The 26,424-nt window shown below is 38.9% G+C and overlaps 1 long non-coding RNA gene across 3 annotated transcripts; it reads left to right on the top strand.

Annotated features, from left to right (window-relative positions):
* The first annotated feature begins 3,345 nt into the window (after positions 1–3,345).
* LOC140616477 (uncharacterized) lies at positions 3,346–21,103 on the top strand. Of its 3 annotated transcripts, XR_012016948.1 has the most exons (6): positions 3,346–3,388; positions 3,868–3,993; positions 14,976–15,072; positions 15,988–16,134; positions 17,468–17,560; positions 19,962–21,103. It is a non-coding gene; the product is annotated as an uncharacterized lncRNA (long non-coding RNA). The 3 variants fall into 3 exon arrangements; XR_012016947.1 differs by lacking the exon at positions 14,976–15,072 and having other exon boundaries at positions 20,495–21,103; XR_012016946.1 differs by lacking the exon at positions 14,976–15,072.
* The last annotated feature ends 5,321 nt before the right edge of the window (positions 21,104–26,424 follow it).

Raw genomic sequence — 26,424 nt, 5'->3', positions numbered from 1 at the left:
AACAAACAGCCTGTGAGGAAGAGCCTGTCATCAGCCACCCCGGCTGTAAAACGGCAGGTAGAAGTAAATGAGGGCCTCTAGAGGGAATGCCAAGAGTCTGCTTTTTTTTATTTAAATGAAAATCGCTTTTGGTTCTAAAAATTATATATGCTCATTATAAGTAATTGAAACAGAAAAACACAGAGTCCCCGAACCCCACCACCCGGGAGCACCGCAGTGAACTGACGCGTACCCACCGTCCATCTGCACACGGATGATCAGGTCGCATCAAATGTCCACGCTGCGCATGTTGCTTTGTAAGCTTTGTGACCTGATGAACTATAAACAAGCACCTTCCTGTGTCCATACACACAGATGAGCTCAAGCCTTTCTAACGACTACCTACGCTTACTCTGTGGAGAGCGAACACTCCCTTGTCTGCAGATGCCACCGCTTGTTTAAGCGGGGCTTTCATATCTTCCATTCGCGTCGTCACCACAGCTGGAATCATGTATGACATGGGGGCTGCCCACGTAAGTGGCTTCGACCCTAAGATTGGCCTCTTTACACTTGTTTCCTAAAGCGTTCCCTCCTCCACGGCAGGCTGCTTCCGTGTCTACCCCCAAGCCCTCCAATCCTTCATTCACAGGCCATCCTGCAGGAGCTGGGGAAGGAGCAAACCCGCCTGGAGCTTGCCCTTTCTCATTCAGAAGCGGCAGCACACTTGATTGTGAACAAGGCCCGTGATGAAAAATGTCAAGCTGCCGGTTCACGGAAAGGCACTGGAGCGTGAACGGAGATCAGAGGGGACTGGGCCTTATCTTTTCTCCCCTGATGGAAGTCGAGTCAGATTTCTTTGCCAGAAAAGGTTATCCTCTTGTCTCGGGCCGATCTTGTCTGTGAGGCTATGAGGGCAAGAAGGTGACCGCTCCTGCTGTCCCAACCAGGGCAGGTGGAGGCGGGCTCAGCACCTGAACCTCTAGGAAAAGCCAGCCTGGCTTTTAGCTGCCTGGGTTCAAGGCTTGTTTCCACCTGTTGTCAAGCTTTACAAGAACTAGGGTCTCAGGCCACTATGTATCTGGGGTGCTGGGGCAGCAGCAAAGGATCCTTTACATCCATCTGGGGAAAGGAAAGGAATGCTAGGAAAGTGGGGGGAGAGCAGAGAAAGAGAACTAGTACCTGTTGAACAGGTAGTCCTGGTGTTGCCCCCCACCCCCAACAACCTTTGGAGAAATTATGGCCTCCATTTTACAAACTAGAAACCAAGGTCCCAAATAGTTAACTAAGTTAACCAAGGCCACAAAACTAGGAAATGAAGGGCTGAACATAAAGACAACAAATTGGCATTCACCTAAGGACTCTGAAACCTATGAGCAGTGGTACCTGTAGAATTTCTAAAACAGGGTTTCAGGGGCGCCTGGGTGGCTCAATGGCTTAAGCATCTGACTTTTTTTTTTAAGGTTTTGTTTATTTATTCATGAGAGATGTAGAGAGAGAGGCAGAGACACAGGCTGAGGGAGAAGCAGGCCCCTCACAGGGAACCTGATGTGAGACTCGATCCCAGATCCCAGGATCATGCCCTGAGCCACCCAGGTGTCCCAAGTGTCTGACTCTTGATTTCAGCTCAGGTTGTGATCTCAGAGTTGTCAGGCTCCACACTCGGCAGGGAGTCTGCTTGAGATTTTCCCCCTCTGCCCTTCCCCCACCCCTCCACCTCCATGCTCACTCTCTCTAAAATAAATAAATAAATCTTTTTTTAAAAATAAAAAAGGGCTTCAGGCTGGCAATTGGGTTAGAAAGGGATTTTTTTTAAAGCTACATTTGCCTAGCAGATACTGTCTGCACTCACCCCACCTACCTCAGGCTACCTCTTGGCACAACTGCCAGTAAACTCTTCCTTAAAAAACAACTTGATGGGGCAGCCCGGGTGGCTCAGCGGTTTAGCACTGCCTTCAGCCCAGGGTGTGATCCTGGAGACCTGGGATCCAGTCTCATGTAAGGCTCCCTGCATGGAGCCTACTTCTCCCTCTGCCTGTGTCTCCTCTCTCTCTCTCTCTCCCTCTCTCTCTCTCTCTCTCTCTCTCAAATAAAATCTTTAAAAAAAAAAACTTGATGAAGAAACACAGCCAAGAGATACATCCAAATAAAGAACCTGGGACTAGAGGCAATATGGAAAGAAAGAACCAGCAATAAGTAATCAATCTACTTAATTAGAGAATTGACACTAACTCTGGAAGTTATTGCTACAGAAAAGAATGGGAGCTTCTGGGTTAAAATGGAGGATTGAGCACACAGATATAGTTTTGCTTCCACCTGGAAGCTCACAACACAGACTAAAGGGGATTTTTTTTAAAAAATCCATACCACAGAAATGACAGAAGAGACCAAAGTGATAAGATTTTAGAAGCTATAGAGCAGATCGTAGTAACTCACTTAGTAGTTGAAACAGCAATGGAGAAAGTTCACAGCCAATACAGCTCATACCACAGAAACCAAAAGCCACAGGAACAGGCAGCTGCAAACACTGGAGAAGAAGGGAAGAGACCAAAATCAGGACTATGGAAATCATTTGATAGCAGATAGGTCCCTGGGTCCCCGTACCAGCTCCTTCCACGAAGCAGATGCTCTGTTCCCACCTCAGCAATAGTCTGGAGGTTTATTTTCTGAAGAACATCAAACAGAGCATCTTTGAAAGAGAGAACCCTGATGAAGTTGAAGGTTGGGTAATATAATTGAAAATAGGATGATTAAGTGAACCCATGCACACGGAACAGTGAGTCCTAAGAGTTCCAGCCATCTTCTCCAACTCCAATTTTCAGAATGCAGGCAGCTGAAACTTTTCCCTACAGACCAGAAATTGAAAGGCTCTTTTGGGGATTCTAACCAGCCCTAGACGAAAGACCTAAAAGAGACTGTCGTTTGGAGTTCCTCAGGAAACAACACAGATGGCTACTCCACAGCAAGATCAGTAAGCCCCAGTGTCAGGGGCTGAATGTTTGTATCCCTCCCCACCAACCAAATGTATATATTGAAGCCTCAAACCCCAGTGTAACTATATTTGGAGATAGAGGCTTTTATTTATTTTTTTAAAACAATGATTTTTTAAAAGATTCATTTATTTATTAGAGAGACAGAGATAGTTACAGAAATAATAAGCGAGGAAGAGAGGGAGAAGCAGGCTCCCCACTGAGCACGGAGCCCAACATGGGGCTTGATCCCAGGATCCTGAGATCATGATTTGAGTTGAAGGCAGACACTTAACCAACTGAACCACTCAGGTGGCCTAGAGATAGAGCCTTTTAAGGAAGTAATTAAGGCAAAGTGAGGTCACAAAAGATAGAATCTTGATCCAATAATATTAGTGTCCTTACAAGTAAAGAAAACAGAGGAGAGTAACATCAACAAGATGGTAGGTTGTTCCTGATCCACTCCCCCCTCACAAGGAGAACAGCTAACAATTATTCATAGACAAGACACCAATGAGAGATTCTAGAACATGGGGATGGGGCTGAAGCATCCCCCTGCACCACAAGTGACCAAGATAGACTGCATTAGAAGGGTGAGAGGAATAGCCCATGTAGACGATATCGCCCCTCACCCAGGCTGGCGTAGCACTGCACCCAGAGGCTTGCCCTGAGCCTATGGTGCCTCCAGTGAGAAAAGAAAGCCTATGGCAGACCTTCAGCTCCCCAGCACTTTGGGTGGCTTCTTGAGAGCCCTACAGGGACTGCAGGGGAATGTGAGGAGCTCAACCACTGGAAATCCATCCAATGATGATGGAGAAAGGAAAGGAGTTTACAACTACTAGCACAAGGATCCTGACCCAGTTCATATCTGCAGTATCCTACTAATAGGACCAATGACTACAGCTGCTTTGTTTATTTGCAGAGCCAAGATGGCACAGTCTGACCAGGGAACTTGGCAGGATGCAGATCTACCTGATTTGGGTCCTCAAATGAAGAGTTTTGCTGGCCTTGGAGCCTGGTCTGCCTTTGCCCAGACAGGGAAGCTAAGGTATAGCCCAACCCATTACTGAGGGTAGCCCTGGGCCCTTCCTAGACAGAAAGTCGCATCAGGAACACATGGAGGCTGCATAGCCCAACTTGCTGAAGCTGAGCAGAGAGAATCGAAGGCAGAGCTGATCTGTAAAGCCAAGCTGGTGGCACCATTCAGCCAGGGGACTTAGGGAGCAGGTTGGCTTGAGTCAAAACCACAAACAAAAAGTCTTGCCAGGCTTGGAGGGTTCCTCTGCTTTGCCCAGGCTGGCAAGCTGAATCACAGTCCAGTTCACTGCTGCATGTGGCTCCTGGGCCCTCCTGACCAGAAAGCCTGACAAGAACACCTGGAAGCTGTGTATCCCAACAATGCTCTAACAGAGAGTATGACAGGCAGAATTGATCACAGAGCAAAGCCAGTAACACCACTGGGCCAGGAAACTTGGGGCATAGGTTGGCATGAGCCAAGACCACAAAGAGCCTTGTTGGACAGAGAAGCTAATTTATATCCCCACCTACTGCTAAGTACAGCCTTCAGCCACATTATCAGGATCCTAACCAGAGCATATGGGAAGCTACATAGCCCATTAATGGCCCTGCTGACAGAGGCACTTGAACAAAAAGTACCCTGTTGCTTTCCCCATTTGCAGAACAAAACCAGTGGCCCCAGCAGGCCAGAAAACTCAGTGCACAGTCTTGCCAAACAATTAGCCATGTAGGGCTTGGGGCCTATCCTTGTTTTACTGCCAGGGCAAGGAAGCAATTCATAGCTCTATCTACTTCTGAGTATAGTATCCAGTCCTCACCATCTAGTAAGCCTGACTAGAAAACCCAGGCAGCCACAGATCTCATCCTACACTACTAGTTGAGCTGGGAACCAGGCCAGCAGTCCTATCCAACTGTTCTAAGCCAGTGACACATCCCCCAGCCTCAGAGGTGTCCTCCCCCCCAAAATAGACCCTGTTTAGCAAGCTCCACCTGCCCACCAGCACACACATTCAGAAACCCAAACTGAGCTAACCAGTAAGTAACTATGTCTGCCAAAGGGAACCTATAAAGTCTGGATGAGACCACTCACTTACCCAAATGTACAGACACCAGTGTAAGGAATCAAGGATTATTTAAAAAAAAAAAAAAAAGACAAGTAAACATGACTCTACCAAAGGAAACTAATAAAAAGCTCTAATAATTGACACTAAGAAAATGGAGATCTACGAACTGTCAAAATATTCAGAACAATTCTCTTAAAGAAGCTTAGTGAACTATTAGGACACACAATGAAATTAGGGGAAAATGCAAAAAAAAAAAAAAAAAGAAATTAGGGGAAAATGCATTAAAAATAAGTTCAGTGAGGAAGTAGAAACCATCAAAAAATTTGTTTCAATCTAGAGCTAAAAAATTACAATGACTGAGGTGAAGAATTCAGTTCAATAGTGAGCTTCAAAAGTAGATCTGACCATGTAGAAGAAAGAATCATTGACCTAGAACACAGAACATTTGAAATTATCCAGTCAGAAGATAAAAAGGAGAAATTTATGGAAAGAGAGTGAAGAAAGCCTATGAGATTTATGGAACACAATCAAAAGGAACAATACCCACATTGTGGGAATTCCATAAAGAGAAGGGTAAAAGGAAGAGACATAGCATATTGAAAGCAATAATGCTGAAAACTTCCCAAACCTGGAGAGAGAAATGGACATCAAATCCATGAGGCTCAAACGGCCCCAAATAAGTTGAACCTGAATAGGGCTACACCAACACATACTGTAGTTAGTTGTCAAAAATCAAAAGCAAAGAATTTTTAAATGGCAAGAGAAAAGAGAAAAGTTATGTATAAAAGGACCCCTCTAAGATTACTGGCAGATTTCTCAATAGAAGCTTTTCAGACCAGGAGAGAATAGGCTGAGATATTCAAAATATTGAAAGAAAAAAACTGCCAACCAAGAATTCAACACCTGCCAAAGCTGTCCTTCAGAAATCAAAAAGAGATAAAAACTTTCCCAAACAAAAGCTGAGGGAGTTCATAACCACTAGACTTGCCTTATAATAAATGCTAAAGGGAGGTCTCTAACTTGAAGTAAAAGAATGTTAATTAATGTCATAAAAATATAAAATGGTACCATAAAACTCACTAATAATGGTAAATATATAGTCAAAGTTAGATTCTATAAAATGGTAATAGTCGTGCATAATTCACTTATAACTAGTTTAAAAGTTAAAAAACAAAAGTAAAAACAAAACTATGATAATCTGTTATTGGTTACACAATATAAAAATATATAAATTGTGACATCAATAACATAGAATGTGAGGGGCAGGAGAAGTAAAATTATAAGGCTTAGGAATACCATTGAAGTTTTAATCAGTTCAAAATAAGCTGTTATAATTTCAAGTTAATGTAAGCTTCATGATAACCACAAGGGAAAAACCTGCAGTAATTACATATAAGAATATGATGAAGTAAAAGCATACTGATACCAAAAGACATCAAAACACAAAGAAAGACAACATGATTAGAAACAAGGAACAAGTTTACCAAATGTCTGGTAAAAACAATTAATAAAATGACAGTAGTGAGTCCTTATCTATCAATAATTACTTAAAAAGACACAAAGTAGCTGAATGGATTTTAAAAACAACATTCAGTAGTATCCTGCCCATGAAAGACTCAGTTTAGCCTCAAAGACACACTTAGACAGAATGAAGGGATGGAAAAAGCTATTTCCAGGAAATGGTAACCAAAAGAGCAGGAACACGTATATTAGACAAAATAGACCTTAACTAAAAATGGTAAAAAGAGACAAAGCCATTATCTAATGACAAAGTGCTCAATCCATCAAGAAAATATAATTGTATATTAAAACACGCAGCAGCAGAGAATATATATATATATATATGTATATGTATATGTATATATATATATATATGCAAAATTGGAATAGACTTAGGGAACTCAGGGACTTTATCAAACATAATGACATTTGTATAATAGGAGCCCAGAAGGAGAAGAGAGAAAGGGGGAAGAAAATTTATTTGAAGTGATACTAGTTGAAAACTTCTCTAATCTGGATAAGGAAATGGATATCTAGATCCAGGAAACAAAGAGTACCCCAAAAAAAAATCAAAAGTAGATTACACCAAGACATATTAATTCAATTGGAAAATATAGTGATAAAGAAAAAAGTATTAAAAGCAGCCAGACAGGGAAGCCCAGGTGGCTCAGTGGTTTAGCACCTGCCTTTGGCCTAGGGCGTGATCCCGGAGTCCCAGGATCGAGTTCCGCATCGGGCTCCCTGCATGGAACCTACTTCTCCCTCTGCCTGTGTCTCTGCCTCTGTGTGTGTGTGTGTGTGTGTGTGTGTGTGTGTGTATGTTTCTCATGAATAAATAAATAAAATCTTTAAAAAAAAAAAAAGCAACCAGACAACAGAAGACAGTATTATAAATGGGAAGCCCCATAAGACTATCAGCAGATTTTTCAGCAGAAATTTTCCAAGCCAGAAGAGAATGGCATGATATATTCAAAGTGTTAAATGGGAAAAATCTGCAGTCCAGATTATTCTATCCAGCAAGACTATCATTCAGAAGAGAAAGAGAGATATAGAGTCTCAAACAAAAACTAAAGGAGTTTGTGACCACTAAACCAGCTCTGTAAAAAATATTAGAGGGGCCTCTTTGAGTGAACATGAAAGAACAAAAGTAACAGTATGAAGGTAGGAAACACAAAAGCAGTAAAAATGAATATTTCTATTAAAAAAATCAGTCAAGTAGCCCACAAAATAAAAGGAGGTAAAAAAAAAAATGACACCATATACCTAAAATGTGGGGAGGAAAGGAGTAAAGAATAACTTTTAAGTTTTCAAGTTAATATAAACTGTTATATGCAGAAGATATTATATGGTAACCACAAATCAAAAATCACTTATATGCAAGGAGTAAAGAGAATGGAATCCAAATATATCATTAAAGAAAAAAGCAAACCATGTAAGAAAGCAAGACAAAGGACTGGAGAAAAACATCAGAGACCACCACAAAACAAGGAATAAAATGGCAATAAATACATATCTATCAATAATGCTTTGAATGTAAATGGATTAACTGCTCCAATCAAAAGACATGGGGTAACAGAATAGATAAATAAAACCCAACAAGACCTACCTATACTGCCTACAAGAGACTCTTTTTAGACCTAAAGACACATGGGGATGGAGAAACATCTATCATACAAACCGATGTCAAAATAAAGCTGGCATAGCAATATTTATATTAGGCAAAATAAACTTTAAAACAAAGAACAGGGACACCTGGGTGGCTCAGCGGTTGAGTATCTGCCTTCAGCTCAGGGCGTGATCCTGGGATCCGGGATCGAGTCCCACATTGGGCTCCCTGGGAGGAGCCTGCTGTTCCCTCTGCCTATGTCTGCCTTTCTCTCTCTGTCTCTCATAAATAAATAAATAAAATCTAAAAAAAAAAAAAAAAGACTATAACAAGAAACAACGAAGGACACTATATAACATTAAAGGGACAATCCAACAAGAATATATAACATTTGTAAATATTCATGCATCCAACAAAGGAACACCCAAATACACAAAACAATGGATTATAAACATAAAGGAACTAATACAATAATAGTAAGAGATTTTAAAACCCCACTTACATTAATGGACAGATCACTGAAACAGAAAATCAACAAGAAAACAGTGGCTTTGAAGGACAAACTGGACTCAATGGATTTAACAAATATATTCAGAACATTCCATCCTAAAATAGCAGAATATGCATTATTTTTAGGGGCATATGGAACATTCTTTAGAATAAATCTTGCATTGGGTCACAAAACAATCCTCAACAAACTCAAGAAGATAGAAGTCATGCCATATAGCTTTTCTGATCACAACAGTATTTAAAAAAAAAAAAATCACATACAAGAAATCAACCACAAGAAAAAAATCTGGAAAGGGATGCCTGGGTAGCTCAGTGGTTGAGCATCTTCCTTCGGCTCAGGGCATGATCCTGGGGTCCAGGATTGGGTCCCACATTGGGCTCCTTGTGGGGAGCCTACTTCTCCCTCTGCCTATGTCTCTGCCTCTTTGTGTCTCTCATTAATAAATAAATTAATAAATAAATAAAATCTTTAAAAAAAACCCTTTTTTTTTAAAGACCACAAATACATGGAGGTTAAATAACATGCTACTAAACAACAAATAGGTCAACAAGAAAATAAGTTAAAAATTACATGAAACCAATGAAAATGAAAACACAACAGTTCAAAAATCTTTGGAATGCAGCAAAAGTGGTTCTAAGAGGGAAGTTGGTAACAATACACACCTACCTCAAGAACCAAGAAATATCTCAAACAACCTAACCTTACACCTGAAGGAGCTAGAAAAAAAAAGAATAAAATAAAATAAAAAGGAATGAAATCTTGCCATTTGCAATGACATGTATGGAGCTAGAGTATAATGCTAAGCAAAATAAGTATCAGAGAAAGACAAATACCCTATGATTTCACTCACATGCGGAAATTATGAAACAAAACAAATGAATAAAGGGAGGAGGAAAAAAGAGACAAATCCAGAAACAGGCTCTTAATTATAGAAAATAAACTGATGGTTACCAGAAGGGAGGGGGTGTAGGGTTACAGATTAAATAGATGATGCGATTAAAGGAGTGCACTTGTCCTTGATAAGCACTGGATGACATATGGAATTATTAAATCACCATATTGTACTCCTGAAACTAATATAACACTATGTTCATTAGTTGGAATTTAAAAGTTTAAAAAAATGAGAAGTTTCTCAAATAATTTAAATCTCTGCCTTAAGGAACTAGAAAAAGAACAACAAACTGAACTCCAAATTTGCAGAACAAAGGAAACAATAAAGATTAGAGCAGAAGTAAATGAAATAGAGAACAGGAAAACAATTTTTAAAAATTAACAAAACTAAGAGTTAATTCCATGAAAAGATAAACGAAATTGACAAACTTTTAGATAAACTAACCAAGGAAAAGAGAGAGGACCCAAATAAAATTATAAGTGAAAAAGAAGATTTTACAACTGATACCACAAAAATACAAAGCTTCATCAAAGTTACTATGAAAAACTATATGCCAACAAACTGGACCACATAGAAGAAATGGAAAAATTCTTAGAAGCATACAACCTACCCACAGCAAAGCAGGAAGAGAAATAGAAAACCTGGACAGACTAATTACTTTTAGGAGGAATAAATCAGTAATCAAAAATTTCTCAACCATGAGAATCCTAAGACCAAATGGCTTCACTGGTGAATTTTACTAAACATTTAAAGAAAAATTAACACCAATCCTTCTAAAACTTAAAAAAAAAAAAAAAAATCGAAGACAATTCCAAAATTCCTTTTTTGAGACAGCATTACCCTGATACCAAAGCCAGAAAAGGACACTTTTCAAAAAGAAACTATAGACCCTATTCCTGGGAATATAAATGTAAAAATCTCTATAAAATATTAAAGCAAACCAAAATTAGCATTTCATTAAGATGATTATCCACCGTAATCAAGTAGGATTTATCCATGGGATGCAAGGATGGCACACAATATATAATTTAACCAATATGGTACATACCATTAATAAAATGAAAGAATAAAATATGTAATGATCATCTCTACAGATGCAGAAAAATCATTTGACAAAACTCAATATTCTAAAAACTCAACAAATTAGGTATAGAAGGAGAATATATCAATAAGACCATATATGACACCTAACATTATATTCAATGGTGAATATAGAAATACATATTCAATGGTGAATCAGATGCAGAAAAAAATAAAGGCAACAGAATTAGAAAGAAAGAAGTAAAATTGTCTCTATTTGCAGATGACATGATTGTATATATAAAACATCCAAAAGATTCCAAAAAGACTGTTAGATGTAATCAATGAATTCAGTAAAGTTGCTGGATACAAAATTAATGTACAAAAAATCATTAGCATTTCTATACACTAACACATTATCAGAAAAAGAAATAAAACCATCCCATTTACAATAGCATCAAAAGCAATAAAATACTTAGGAATAAATTTAACCAAGTAGGTGAAAGATCAGCAGACTGAAAACTAGAAGACACTGATGAAAGAAATCAAAGAAGATACAAATGGAAAGGTATTTCATGTTCATGTAGCAGAAGAATTAAAATTGTTAAAATGTCCTTATTATCCAAAGCCATCTATAGTTGAATTCAATGCAATCCTTATCAAGATTCCAATGGCATTTTTTTTACAGAAGTAGGAAAAACAATCCTAAAATTTATGTGGAATCACAAAAGACCCCAAACACCCAAAGCAATCATAAGAAAGAACAAAGTGGGAGGCATCACACTTTCTGATTTCAAGCAATATTATAAACTTTTAGTAATCAAATAGAATGGTTCTGGCATGAAAACAGACACATTGACAAATGGAATAGAATTAAGAGTCCAGAAATAAACCATACAGTCAAGTAATATTTGACAAGGATGCCAAGAATACTCAATGGAGAAAAGATAGTCTCTTCAATGGTGCTGATAAAATTGGATATTCATTTGTAAAGAATGAAACTAGACCCTTATCTTGCACCACTCACAAAAAGTAACTTGAAATGGATTAAAGACTTAAATGTAAGACCAGAAATCATAAAACTCCTACAAGAAAATGTAGGGAATACCTCTATGACATGGATCTAGGCAATGATTTGGGGGATATTACACCTAAGGCACAAGTGACAAAATAAAAAAATAAACAAGTGGAACTAAAAAGCTCTGCACGGCAAAAGAAATGATCAACAAAATAAAAAGACAACCTATGGAATGGGAAAAAAATATTTGCAAATGGTATATCTGATAAGAGATTAATACCCAAAAAATCTAAAGAACTCATACAACTCAATAGCAGAAAAAAAAAAAACCAATAATCCAATTTAAAAATGGGCAAAGGATCTGAAGGATATTTTTCTGAAGAAAATACACAAATGGCCAACAGGTACACAAAAAGATGCTCATCATGCCTTATTACTAGGGAAATGCAAATCAAAACCACAATGAAATATCACCTCATGCCTGTTAGAATCACTGAGAAGACAAGACAAAACAAATGCTAGTAAAGATATGGAGAAAAAGGACCTATGTGCACTGTTGTTGGGAATGTAAATTGCTGCAGCCACTATGAAAGAGAGTATGGAGTTTCCCAAAATATTAAAAATAGACCTGCCATATGTTCCAGTGATTCCATTTCTGGGGATATATCTGAAGGAAATGAAACCACTTTGTCAAAGAGATATCTGTACCACTTCCATGTTCATAGCAGCATTACTTACAATAGCCAAGACATGGAAACAACCTAAATGCCCATCAACGGATGAGTGGTTAAAGAAGTTGTGGTGTGTGTGTACACACAATGCAATATTATTCAGCCATAATAAAGAAGGAAACCCTGCCATTTGTGACAATGTGAATGGATCCTAAGGGCATTATCCTAAGTGAAATATGTCAAAGACAAGTACTATATAATCTCATTTATATGTGGAATCTGAAAGAAAAGAATAAAACCAAACTCACAGAAAAAGAGATCATATTTATGATTACCCAAAGCAGGAGATGAGAGGAGTAATTGGATAAAACCAGTCAAAAGGTACAATATAAATAAGTACTAGGGATGTTATGTACAACATGATGACTATAGCTAACACTGCTATCTGATAGTATAAATGAAAGTTTTTAGAATAAATTCCAAGAGTTCTCACACAAGGAAAAACAATTTTTTCTTTCTTTTGTTCTTGAATCTATATGAGATGATGGATTTAACTAAGCTTATTGTGGCAATCATTTCACAATATATGCAAACCAAATCATTACACTATACATCTTAAACTTCTATAGTGCTGTGTGTCAATTATATCTCAATAACAGGGATGGAGGGAGAAGAAACAATAGAAAACTCTCTCTCTCTCTCTCTCTCTCTCTCTCTCACACACACACACACACACACACACACACACACACAACCATGTTGAGATCACAATGAGATATGTGAGCCATTTGTAAGCCAGAGAGTTCTCATCAGGAACCAAGCCTTACCAAAACCTTAATCTTGAACTCCCCAGCTTCCAGAACTACAAGAAAACAAATCTCTGTAATTTAAGCCACTCAGTCTGTGTATTCTGTTATAGCAGCTGAAGCAACAGAAACACCAGGAAAGAAAAGTATGGTGCTAAAATGAAAAGCTAAAAAAATTGGAAGACCAATTCATGTGGTCGGACAACTGAATAGGAGTTACAGATGACGGAACAGAGAGAAAAAGAGAAAAAGGACTCTTACAAAAGCATTCAAAATATTTTCCAAAATCTGAAGGATATGAATTTCCAGACGGAAATGGAATTGGGATTTTCAAGTGTGATAGTTTGAAAGCAGACCCATACCAAAGTACAGAACTGAAATTTCAGAACAGTGGAGAGTACAAGACAACCCAAAAGGTTTTGATGGGGCTGGAGAACAAGTTATAATATACAAAGGACCAAAAATCAAACTGGCTTTAGGCTTCTTAGCAGCAACACTGAAAACAAAATAGAAAGGAAGCAATACCTTCAACATTCTGAAGGGAAATTTTTCCAAATTCTATTCTCAGTCAGATTATCAATTCAATGTAAGGACAGAATAAAGACATTTTCAGATATTTAAGGAGTAAAAATATTTACTTCCCATGTACTCTTTCTCAAGAAGCTACTGAGGATTTGCTCTCCCAAAGCAAAGAAGATATTTTGCTACTCCAGAAAAAAGATGCCATTAGAGACAAGTTAAAGGATATCAAACATACGAGAATAGAGATGAAAATCTTCCACATGATGGTGAAGGGAAGGTCCCAGAATAATGGTTGTATCCAGTACAGAGAGAAACAAATTCTGACTGAAGTGGGATGACTTAAGACAATCATTTTGGGGTACCTGGGGAACTCAGTTGGGGGAGTGTGCAACTCTTGATCTCGGGGTTGTGAGTTTGAGATCCATGCTAGGTGTAGAGTTTCTTAAAAATAAAATCCTTCAAAAAAAAAAAAAAGTCCTATTGAGGAACATTGCCTTCAATTCTTCACTGCAATTATACCCTCTTTACAGTGGGAGGCCAGAATGCCCACAAGAGCCTGTTCCAGATTCTCCTCTGTACTAAGCTGCTCTTTGCCACATACTGATGAGATTTGTGCTCCCTCCTTGTCCCGCTGCCCAAATCCTCTGGGGTCAGTGGTGAAGACATTAGAAACAGAAAACACAGAGTAACCTCCTCTCCCTGGCTATGTTTATGCTAGTTCTCTAATACCTGTCTCAGACTACAATCCTGCCAGACACCCAACTATGGGAGTCCTAGATTTCCCAAGACTCATTCATAAACCTAACTCAATGACTTTTCCAGAAGAGACACCCGTGAAGTCTCAAGGTGGCTACAGCCACACTATGGCTAGTCTCTGTTCAGCTTATCTTCTGGGAGCCTTTCTCTTAGAGTAGCAAATTTCCCTGTCTTTACACAGTTGGATAAAGCTATAAAAAGTATATACACACAGACACACAGATGTAAGGGATGATTAGCACAAAGTCAGAGAGATGGAGAATAGGGAATTGTGATTGGGGAAGTATGCAAAGGGTTCTTCTAAAGTTGTGATAAGGTAAGAGCAGGCGTTTATTTTTTTTTTCCTCTTCATACTTTATATTTTTTATATACCCTAAAATATATTTCCAGTTATTAAAATGGATTAAAAAGAACCATACAATGTGAGAGAATTGTAATATAATCATAAAGGACTTAGTGTACTATGCAAAAAAAAATTAGGAAAAAAAGAAACAAAGGGAAGGAAGATATAAACATGAGTGCACTGATTTCCTCATATTTAATAACAAGAATCAATAGATTCAACTTCATTTTTTACCTTGACAAACCAAGAAATAGAGGTCAAAGTTATAATGGTCATTAACAGAAGAACTAAAAATAATCTATAGACTTCCAATGTGCAAGGAACACAGCAGGGGAGAAGGATATAGAAAAGACCATGAGCCTCTGGAAAGCAAGACTGAAGAGGAGGCCAGGAGACCTGAGGTGCGTACAGACTTTTCTGAACTATTTTATTGTACTTGATTTTACTTGGAAAATAGAATTGTTAAAAAAAAAAAAAAAGTAATAAAGGAGGGCACCTGGGTGGCTTAGTCCATTGAGCATCTGCCTTTAGCTCTGTCCTGATCCTGAGCCCCAAGTTGAGATCCCTGCTTGGTGGGGAGTCTGCTTCTCCCTCTCCCTCTGTCCACCCTTCCCCCTCACTCATGCACTCTCTCTCTCTCACTCAGTCTATCTCAAATAAAGGAAATCTTTTTAAAAAGTATTAAGGAAAATCACAAGGAAGTATTGAAGATAAAACAAAACAAAAAGATAACAGCATTAAGACCAACCACATACTTTAATGTTAATATATAAATGGAAAAAACTCATAATAAGTCAAATAATAAACCCCAAGTAAATGTTCAATAGGATATATTTAAGATCAAGTGGCTCAGAAAGATGGAAATTAACAAGTTGTATTTAATCCATTATCTATTAAATATCAACCAAAAGCAGAAGCAGGTTTATGTTAATATCAGACAAAGCTCAATTTGAGACAAAAAGTATTAAACACATAAATGAAAACTTTATCATGAAAGAGCTGATATTCTACAATGAGGTCATAACTGACATAAATTATTATGTACCACAGAAGAATACCAAATAAATGGTTAAAGTATAATTTTCAAAACGGTAAAAATCTGAACACTCAGGTAAATATAAGAAGATGTGTCAAAGATTTTATTTGACTACTTAATGAGAGAACCAGAAAAATGTAAAACTAATCAAAAGACCATCTGAGAAGCTAGATACATGCATACAGTTCATTTACTAGGTTATGAGTTAGACACAAAACTAGTTATATCCAGCAGGACCATAAGCTGTATGTAACCTTTGGTGTTATCCATTCCTCTGCAGGGAAGTGATTTCCATCTCCACCTGACAACCAGCTACAAGTTAACTTCTGCCCTGTCAGACTTAGAAAATATCTAGCAAATAGAGTCAAGCCCAGCATTGCACTGGAAAAACACCTAGTAATCTCTTTTGCCTCTTTCCAAGTTTCAGGTAACTTTTCTTGCAAAAGTACAAAAAGCCATACCTGCAAGGAGAAATTAACAAAACACAATAGCAATGGGAGACAAATTCATCTTTGTCAGAGCAAGATCAAGCAATCTTTTTAAAACAAGTATAAATGGGGATCCCTGGGTGGCGCAGCGGTTTGGTGCCTGCCTTTGGCCCAGGGCGCAATCCTGGAGACCCGGGATCGAGTCCCACATCGGGCTCCCGGTGCATGGAGCCTGCTTCTCCCTCTGCCTGTGTCTCTGCCTCTCTCTCTCTCTCTGTGACTATCATAAATAAATTTTAAAAAATTAAAAAAAAAAACAAGTATAAATGCAGAGCAGAAGTGATCATTTCAAATGCCTGTAGGGGCTGAGGGATTAACATAAATGAGTGAAGTCGGTTTAAGAAAAAGATCAACCATCAAAACTATAGTGTAAATATGTATTTCAAACAAGATGTGAGGATATTCTTCCTGTTGTCACAAAATTTTGCCCAAAGTCCCCAAGCTGAGGAGGATAGTGATAAATATCTCCACAGAAAGTGGACATTTGGGATCCCTGGGTGGCGCAGCGGTTTGGCACCTGCCTTTGGCCCAGGGCGCGATCCTGGAGACCCGGGATCGAATCCCACGTCGGGGTCCCGGTGCATGGAGCCTGCTTCTCCCTCTGCCTGTGTCTCTGCTTCTCTCTCTCTCTCTGTGACTATCATAAATAAATAAAAATTAAAAAAAAAATGTGGACATTCAACAATCTAGAGGGGTTTAATAAACTAGAGTGGAACCAACCTAGCTAGACATCCTCAGCCTAAAAAGAGGAGGCTGGGATGGGAAAGGAGAACTATTGGAAGGGATTCATGGGAAAAGAGGGAGGTAGGGACCTTCCACAAGTGAAGGGTCTCTAAGAGAACCACTAGGCAAGATGAGGGTGTGCCTTGGAAAGGGGAGCCTCATGTTTCCCTCCAGCTGTAGAAACTAATGGGCTGATCTCTTTGCTGCCACCAGGGCATACATGGTGAGAGAGGGTTTAGGGAGAAATGGGATACATGTGAATATGAAGCCTGGTGCCTGCCTAGAAGGATAATTCTCAAGTGGGAGCCAACTGGGGCAGCCAGGACAGCAGAGGGGAAGGGACAGCAGTGAGTACCAGTGCAGGGATGAATGTGCCCTCATGAAGTCACAGACCCAGGGAACACAGATGGCTTGAGATATCTTGAAGTTGGTCCTCCCAAGAGCAGTGTCTAGAGTGATAAGGGGTCTCAGTAGGAAGAGACTGTTCTAGTCTATGTTACAAATACCACTGGGTGGCTTAAAACCAACAGACATTTATTCCCATTTTAGAAGCTGGGAAGTCTAAGATCAAGGTAGCAGCAAATTTGGTGTCTGATGAGACCCTACATCCTGGATCATAGATAGCCATCTTCAACAGAAGAGGTAAGGGATCTCTCCAGGATCTCTCTTATACGGGCACTATTCTCATTCATGAGGGCTCCATCCCCATGACCTAATCACCCCAGAGGCTCCACCTCCAGATATCAACCACAGTAAGGCTTAGAATTCCAACATAGGCATTTTGGAGGGATACAACCTTCAGACCATAGCAGTAGCTCTATACAGATGGGTTGGGAGGATCAGGGTAGGAGATAATTTGCCAGATGGCAAGAAGCAGTGTGGCACAGAGGTCCTTATAAAAGTCTTCTCACAACCCAGAAATGCACATCATGCACTCAAAGGTGCCTGCTGGCCTGATTGCAGCATCTTCTGTCATTGAGAGCTTTACCCCTTCTTCTCTATGGCCCCTGCCCTCCCCACACCTTTAAGGAGCCTGCAACAGGGGGAGCAAGATGGAGCAAGAGTGAGAGGACAGCTAGGTCCCTTCCTTACAGCTAGCAGGGGGGACAGGTCCAGAACTGGAATTATAGTGCATTGCTGACTTAGACCACTTTTTAAATGTCTACAAAAGAGACTGCTCTTAGAAATAAAACAGGGAAACCATGCATCTGAGATGTCACTGGGGAGGAGGGAGGAAGAGGCTGGAACCATGTGAAGGTGGAAAAAAGAAAGAAAAGGCAAGCAAGCAAGCAAGCTGTTTCCTGAGAGTGCTCACTGAGCTGGTCCATATAATAAAAGGTAAAACAGAATCTACAGCAGAGTTCCTTAGAATGGAGCTTTCCAGATGAGATACTCAACTCACATGGTTGGATATCATTACACTGATCTTGAACCTCTCATCCAGATCAGGAGTATGGAAAGTCAGATTGGAGACTAAGAGATTTTTTTTTTTTAAAGGATTTTTTTTAAAAAGAGAGACCCACTCCTTTTCTCAAAGAAGAGAGGTAGAGGGTTGCCTCTCACTTGAATGAAACTTCAACAGGACCCTCTGAAAGCTAGCTATGTGCCTCTCCCCCACGAGCATAGTACCTCTCCCTTGGGAAATACAGAAGGTTCTGGAGAGCCCCTACAGGGAAAGTGGAAAGAATAGGAATAAGGAGATAGATGAGGGCTCTCAGGATGTGTCTGGATACAGGTGTTTGAATGTTCCCAGTAAGCAAGGCAAGCCACACAGGACAGGAAGCCAGCATGGGGTGTTTAAGGCTTCCCAGAAGCACAAATAGGTCTTAGCCAGGAGAAACTGAAAGCATCCGCAGATTCCAAGAACTGCAGAAAGAGCAAGTAGCCAATCAACATAGAGTTGCATGACCTTCTGTCAAGTTGGCTTAACCCCCTGCTGGCCCAGGGAGCACAAAGCCCGGTCAAGGCAAGCCTATCCTATTATAACCCCTCCCCCACACCTGACTTGTTTCTAGACACAGCCATTCATCTTGCAGGGAGTAGAGCATGAGAAGGAGACATTGCATCCCGGTACAGTAGGCCACCATGAGGGAGAGGACAGAGGTCACACATTTGAAGTGTGGATATTGTATGGGATGGGACATTCTAATTGTTGAACTAAGATTGTATTGAGTGACTCAAATAAAAGGCAGGACATTTTATTACCTAAGCGAGGTCATAAAAATCATGGGTGTCCCTTGAGAGCCTTCCATCAGCTGGGCTCCTTCAAGATAACTGCATCATTAGGGTCTTGCTCCATCTGCTCAGCCTATTTGATTAGCATAGACAACACTAGATTTCCACTTTAAATTGAAAATTGAAAGAAAATGAACAAATATTTACCTATCATTTTTTGTTTCATAATTCATTACCCTTATTGAAGTTGTCTGGTGTAGAATTTGACATTATTCTGTAACTACAGAATTCAGCCTTTAATCCTGTGACTGGGATTATGTAATGTGTGAAATCATTTTTTAACAACAGAAAAGTTTATAATGAAATGAAACTCTTACTACCAATACTTTGGAGTTAAAGATAGTCTGTGTATTTAAAGTGTCATTTTTCAGACAATTTGACATTTTAGATTATATGACAGTTGAGCTTGTGATTCCAATTTAAAATGTGCAGTTGGTTTTTAGACATGATTTTAAGTTGGAAGGTGTGAGAAAATTTGACTAAATTTGTAAACAATCCTGAAATATTTAAACTGAGATTTGCTACATTTACATTTTTAGGTATTTAATTTATAAGATTGTTTAAAAATTTCTTGGGAAGTTGTTGCTTGTTGAGGTCATGAACCGACCAGTCTGGCACTGGAAGTGCATACAAACAAAATCAAGTTTACCAAATTTATATGAATTCTGACTGATTTACAATATTTAAGGAAATCTCATTAACTGAGTTCAAAATAGGATTTTGAATATTCATCCTTAAGCTGCACATCAAATATGAAACATCTTCTTATACTCTATAATCTCATTTAATACTCTTGTCCTTCATCTAGAAACTATGTGGCAAGTTTAGCTACCTTGGGGAAGCCAACACTCTCAAACAACTGTCCTCTGGAGATCAGTTGATGACATCATTCATATATTACCAAGAACTGACTATAGCAGAAAGTCTACAGAACGCGAGGGAGTGCACTCAATAAGAAGAATCCAGAAAGATTTCCATGGGGAGGGCCAGGAGGGTGAACAAGACTGTAGCATGTACCCCAGAGGTGGCTGGAGCTGGTGAGAGGATGAAAAGAAAAGACCAGTTTTAGAAAAAAATAAGCCAAAGGCAAAGGAAAGAAGGCAGTTGAGAACTCAAAATACAGCAGCAAATGCACAAAGGGCAAGGGGGCGGGGGGCGTGCACAGGGAGACCTAAACCTGCAAATGCAGTGTCTTTACTCCCTATTTACTCAGGCCCCATGACACCAGTGTTTTACAGTCCCACCAAGCAGGGCCTGGAGGCTCACTTGCTTTCCAGACCCGGCAGGCTGTGAGCTGCTGCAGGCCTGGAGACCACACCACCTCCACCTTTGTATTCCCAGAGCCCCACAGGCACCCAGGAGGCCTCAGGAAGTGTTTGTGGAAGAATGGCAGTCAGTGTGTTCTGCTGCAGAATGAGAGAGGCACTAGAAAGAAGCGGAGGGTATTGTGCTCAATCAAAATGGTGTTTCTCTGAAATCTTTTTGCATTGCCTTGCCAACCACAAAATTAACCACGGCTGCTGGAGATTTTGTAGCTTGCTTTTAACATTGTAAGCCAGGGAAATTCTACTTCAAATGCTTCTATGAAAAAGTTTTCTGTGCTTTAATGTGAACACTGATCTCCAACTTTGTACTCCAGTGGCCTTTCCTCCATGGTTATCCTCCTGGGCCTCTTTGCCCAGGATTACGATGGTCCTTCCCACTTTCCCTGGCCTTATTTGACATTATACATTTTACGACTGAACATCCACCACTGCCTTCCCCTCCACCTCCTCCCATCCCCTTTCCACACCGACAGACAGTGCATCCACTCTGGTCTAAGGTGCTATGTGACTCTATTAGTGACAATCATGTCACCTCCTCGTGAGCTCCAGTCACCCATTTCCAATTGCATACTTGACATTTCTACTGTAATGGCCCACTGTTACCTCAAAGTCATCTGAAATTAAACCTGACTCCATCTATCCCCATAAAGTGCTGTCCTGCCTGACTTCAATTTCTGTTAATGGCTTCGATACTGTCCCAACAACCCAGACTAAGTCTGTGGTCACCATGGACTTCGCTCCTTGACTATCCTCCCTCCCCACTGCATAGGTGGCCAATTTCTGAGTCCTTTCCTCAACCTTTATCATTCATCTAAATTTTCACTGCCTTGACCACTTTCATATTAAAAAGAAAACCATAGGCCCAGAATGGTGTCACTTAGACCAGTCTCAAAACTGGGCCTTACCACATAATCTAATTGCAATTTCGACCTCCCCCAGAAATGTAGTCTCAACTCATCAGTCAAGAGTTTTTCTAACAGTGACAATGAATCCACCACAGGGCCCTCTCCAGCCCTACACCACCTCCAGAATGATGAGGCAATCCGCATAATGAGAGCCCTCGCCTTTCCCCCTCACAGAAAGACTTGCCTAGAACAATCCTTGTCTTTCACTAATAACTTCCTTGCAAAAAAAAAAAAAAAAAAAAAAAACAAAAAACTTTCTTGCCTAAAATCTTCCATTTTGTACGCATCCTCGGAGCCCCTCTAGTTACTAGATGAGATGCTGCCTCATTCATGAATCATTCAACAAAGCCAATTACATCTTAGAATATACTCAGTTGAATTTCTGTCCTTTAACCAGGGGTCTGTTATGCCCATGACTTGAATTTCTTTCTTCTCAGCTACTTTAATTTTTCTTATTAGGATATGCAAGCACACAGTACAAAATTCCAAAGCTATGAAGGGATAGATCATGAAAAATAAGCCTCCTTTACCACCCTGTCCCCCATACCCCATTCTCTTCCCAAAGCAACTATTTATCTTTTCAAAGATATCCAGGGAATATGAAAGCATATCAATATATATGCTTGATATATTTTTTAAAGATTTTATTTATTTATTCATGAGAGACAGAGAGGCAGAGGGAGAAGCAGGCTCCCTACAGGGAGCCCGACACTGGACTCCATCCCAGGACCCCGGGATCACGCTCTGAGCCAAAGGCAGATGCTCAACCACTGAGCCACCCAGGCATCCCAATATGCTTGATATTTTTAAAGATGAAAGTTCAATTGTTTGTTTTCTGAAATTTTGGTGGTCAAGACACAGATATTAAAAACTGTCTGGATGTTGAGGGAATTTGTGTTTAAGGAGCATCACATTTCAGTGTTGCAAGATGAAAATCTTCTAAAGATCTTTCACATAACAATGTGAATATACCATATGTCACTGAATTATACACTTAAAAATGGTTCATGGTAAAGTTTATGTTATATAGATTTTATTTCAATTCCAGTGTAGTTTACAGTATTATATTTGTTTCAGATGTTCTCTATAGAGATTCAACAATTCCATGTATTTATCAGTACTCATCACAGTAAGTGTACTCTTAATCCCCTTCACCTATTTCACTCATCCCTCCATCCACTTCCCCTCTGTAACCTTCCTTTTTTTGCCTATAGATAAAAGTCTAGTTTTTGGTTTTTCTTTTTTCTCTTTGTTCATTTGTTTCTTAAATTCCACATACGAGTGAAATCATTTGGTATTTTTCTTTCTCTATCTTATTTTTCTTAGCATTACACACTCTAGATCCATCCATGTCATTGGAAATGGCAAGATTTTATTTCTTTTTTATAGCTGAATAATATTCCATTGTATATGCACATGTATATATATATTTATGTGTGTGTATGTGTGTACACATACAACCACCTCATCCTTATTCATTTATCAATCTATGGACCCTTGGGCTGCTTCCATAATTTGGCTATTGTAAATAATGCTGAAATAAATATAGGGGAATATGCATCTCTACTAATTTGTGTTTCTGTATTTGGGTAAATATCCAGTAGTGCAAATACTGGATCGTAGGGTAGTTCTATTTCTAACTTTTTGAGGAATCTCTATACTGTTTTCCACAGTGGCTGCACAGTTTACATTCCCACCAACAGTGCAAGAGGGTTCTTTTTTATTCACATCCTCACCAACACTTCTTATTTCTTATGTTTTTGATTTTATCCATTCTGACAAATGTGAGGTGATATTTCATTGTGGTTTTGATTTGCATTTCTCTTATCATGAGTGATGTTAGTCATCTTTTCACGTGTCTTTGGCCATCTACTGTGTCTTCTTTGGAGAAGTACCTATTCATGTCTTCTGCATACTTTTGAATGGAATTTTTTTTCCTATTGAGTTAATATAAGTCATTTATATATTTTGGATACTAATCTTTTATTAGATATGTCATTTGAAAATATCTTCTCCCATTCAGTAGGCTGTTTTTTAGCTTTGTTGGTTGTTTCTTTGCTGTACAGAAGTCTTTTATTTTGATGTAATTCCAACAGCTTATTTTTGCTTTTGTTTCCCTTGCCTCAGAAGACATATCTTGAAAGAGAGTACTATGGCTGATGTCAAAGAGGCTATGGCCTGTGCCTTCTTGGATTTTTATGGCTTTAGGTCTCTTACTTAGGTCCTTAATCCATTTTGAGTTTATTTTTGTGTATGTTGAAAGTGGTCCAGTTTCATTATTTTGTATGTAGCTGTGTCCAGTCTTCCAAATACCATTTGTTCGAGAGACTTTTTCTCATTGCATATTCTTGCTTCCTTTGTCAAAGATAAATTGAGGGCAGCTCAGTGGTTTAGCGCCTGCCTTCCACCCAGGGCATGATCCTGCAGTCCAGGGATCGAGTCCCACATCAGGCTCCCTGCATGGAACCTGCTTCTCCCTCTGCCTGTGTCTCTGCCTCTCTCTCTATCTCTCTGTCTCTCATTAATAAATAAATAAAATCTTTAAAAAAAGATAAATTGATCATATAATTGTGGGTTTATTTCTGGGCCTTTTATTCTGTTCCATTGATCTATGTCTGTTTCTGTGCTGTACTGCTTTGATTACTATGACTGTAATGTAACTTGAAGTCTGGAATTGTGATGCCTCCAAGTTTTGTTTTTCAAGATTGCTTCAGCTATTTGGGGTCTTTAGTGATTCAATACAAATTTTAGGATTGGTTTGTTTTAGTTCTGTGAAAAATACTATTGGTATTTTGATAGAGATTGCATTACATCAGTAGATTGCTTTAGGTATTATAGAGATTTTAACAGTGTTTGGTCATCCAATCTATAAGCATGAAATGTCTTTCCATTTCTTTGTGTCCATCTCAATTTTTTTCATCAATGTTTTATAGTTTTCAGAGTTGAGGTCTTTTGCCTCCTTGGTTAAGTTTATTCCTAGGTATTTTATTATTTTGGGTATAATTGTAAATGGTATTTTTAAATTTTCACTTCTGCTGCTTCATTATTAGTGTATAGAAATACAAATGCAATAGATTTCTGTACATTGATTTTGTATCCTGATATTTTACTGAATTCATTTATCAGTCCTGGGAGGGTTTTTTTGGTGGAGTCTTTTAGGTTTCCTATATACAGTATTATGTCATCTGCAAATAGTGAAAATTTCACTTCTTTCTTATTTATTTGGATGCTTTTTATTTCTTTATATTTCCTTATATTGTCTGAGTTCTCTGATAGGACTTCCAGTACTAAAAAAAAAAAAAAAAAAAAAAAAAAGGACTTCCAGTACTATGTTAATAATAGTGGTAAGAGTGAACATTCTTGCCTTATTCTATTCTGACCTTAGGAGGAAGCTCTCAGTTTTTCCCTATTGGATAATATTAGCTGTGGATTTTTTATATATGGCCTTTATTATGTTGACGTATGTTTTCTGTAAACATACTTTGTTGAGGGTTTTTTTTTATCATGAATGGATGTTTTACTTTGTCAAATCCTTTCTTTGAATCTATTGAAGCAAATAATATGGTTTTTTATCCTTTATCTTATTGATGTGATGTATTGCTTTGCAAATATTGAACACCCTTGCAAACTGGGAATAAATCCCACTTGATCATGGTGCATGATGTTTTAATGTATTGTTGGATTTGGTTTGGCAATATATTTTTTTAAGATTTTATTTATTTATTCATGAGACACACACACACACACACACACAGAGGCAGAGACACAGGCAGAGGGAGAAGCAGGCTTCATGCAGGGAGCCTGATGTGGGACTTGATCCCGGGACCCCAGGATCACTCCCAGGGCCAAAGGCAGGTGTCAAACTGCTGAGCACCCACGGATCCCTGCTTTGGCAATATTTTATTGAGAATTTTTACATCTATGTTCATCAGAGATATTGGCCTATAATTAGTTCTCTTTTATTTATGGAATCTTTATCTGCTTTTGGTATCAGAATAATGCTGGCCTCAAAGAATGGATTTGGAAGTTTTCCTTCCACTTAAGTTTTTGGAATAGTTTGAAAATAGGTATTATCTCTTCTTTAAATGTTTGGTAGAACTCATCTGCGAAACCATCTTGTCCTGGACTTTTGCTTGTGGGGAGTTTTTTGATTACTGATTCAATTTCATTGTGTCCAACTCTTGATTTGGGCTCAGGTCATGATCTGAGGGCCATAGGATCAAGTCTCACATTGGGCTCTGTGTTCAGTATGGAGTCCGGGTGAGATCTCTCCTTCTCCTTCTACCCCTTTCCCCACTCAAGCTCTAAGATAAATAAATCTTTTTTAAAAAAATAAAGTTAGTTTTGTCTGATATAAGTATTGCTACCCCAGCTTTTTCTTCACATCCATTTGCATGATAGATGTTTCTTCATCCTCTCACCTTCAGTTTCCATGTGTCTTTGGTCTGAAGTGAGTCTCTTGTAAGCAGCATGTAGATGGGTCTTGTTTTTTTATCCATTCCATTAATCTGTGTCTTTTGATTGGAGCATTTAATCCAATTATGTTCAAAGTAATTATTGATAGGTATTCATTGACATTTTGTTATTTGTTTTGCATTTGTTTTTGTGAATCTTCTCTGTTCCTTTCTTCACTCTCTTCTCTCACAGTAGGTTGGCTTTCTTTAGTGATATACTTAGATTTCTTTCTCTTTATTTTTTGCATATCTATTTATTGGTTTTTGATTTGTGGTTACCATTATGTTTGTATATAAATATATAGCATATAGCAGTCTATTAACTTGATAGTCACTTAAGAAGTTTGAACACATTCTTTACTCTTCTCCTCCCCATGTTTTAGGTATATGATGTCATACTTTACATCCTTTTATTTTGTGAATCCCTTGACTGATTTTTAAGATTTATTGATTTGAGGGGAGAGGGAGATAGAAACCTAACCAGACTCCAGGCTCAGTGTGGAGCCTGACATGGGGCTCAATCTCATAACCCTGAGATCACAGCCTGAGCTGAAACCAAGAGTTGGCCTTCTAACCAACTGTGTCAC

This window comes from Canis lupus, chromosome 24 (genome assembly GCF_048164855.1).
Source record: "Canis lupus baileyi chromosome 24, mCanLup2.hap1, whole genome shotgun sequence".
NCBI lineage: Eukaryota > Metazoa > Chordata > Mammalia > Carnivora > Canidae > Canis > Canis lupus.
The sequence above is the reverse complement of the archived record's forward strand: the minus strand, read 5'-3'. Positions and strand labels throughout refer to the sequence as shown.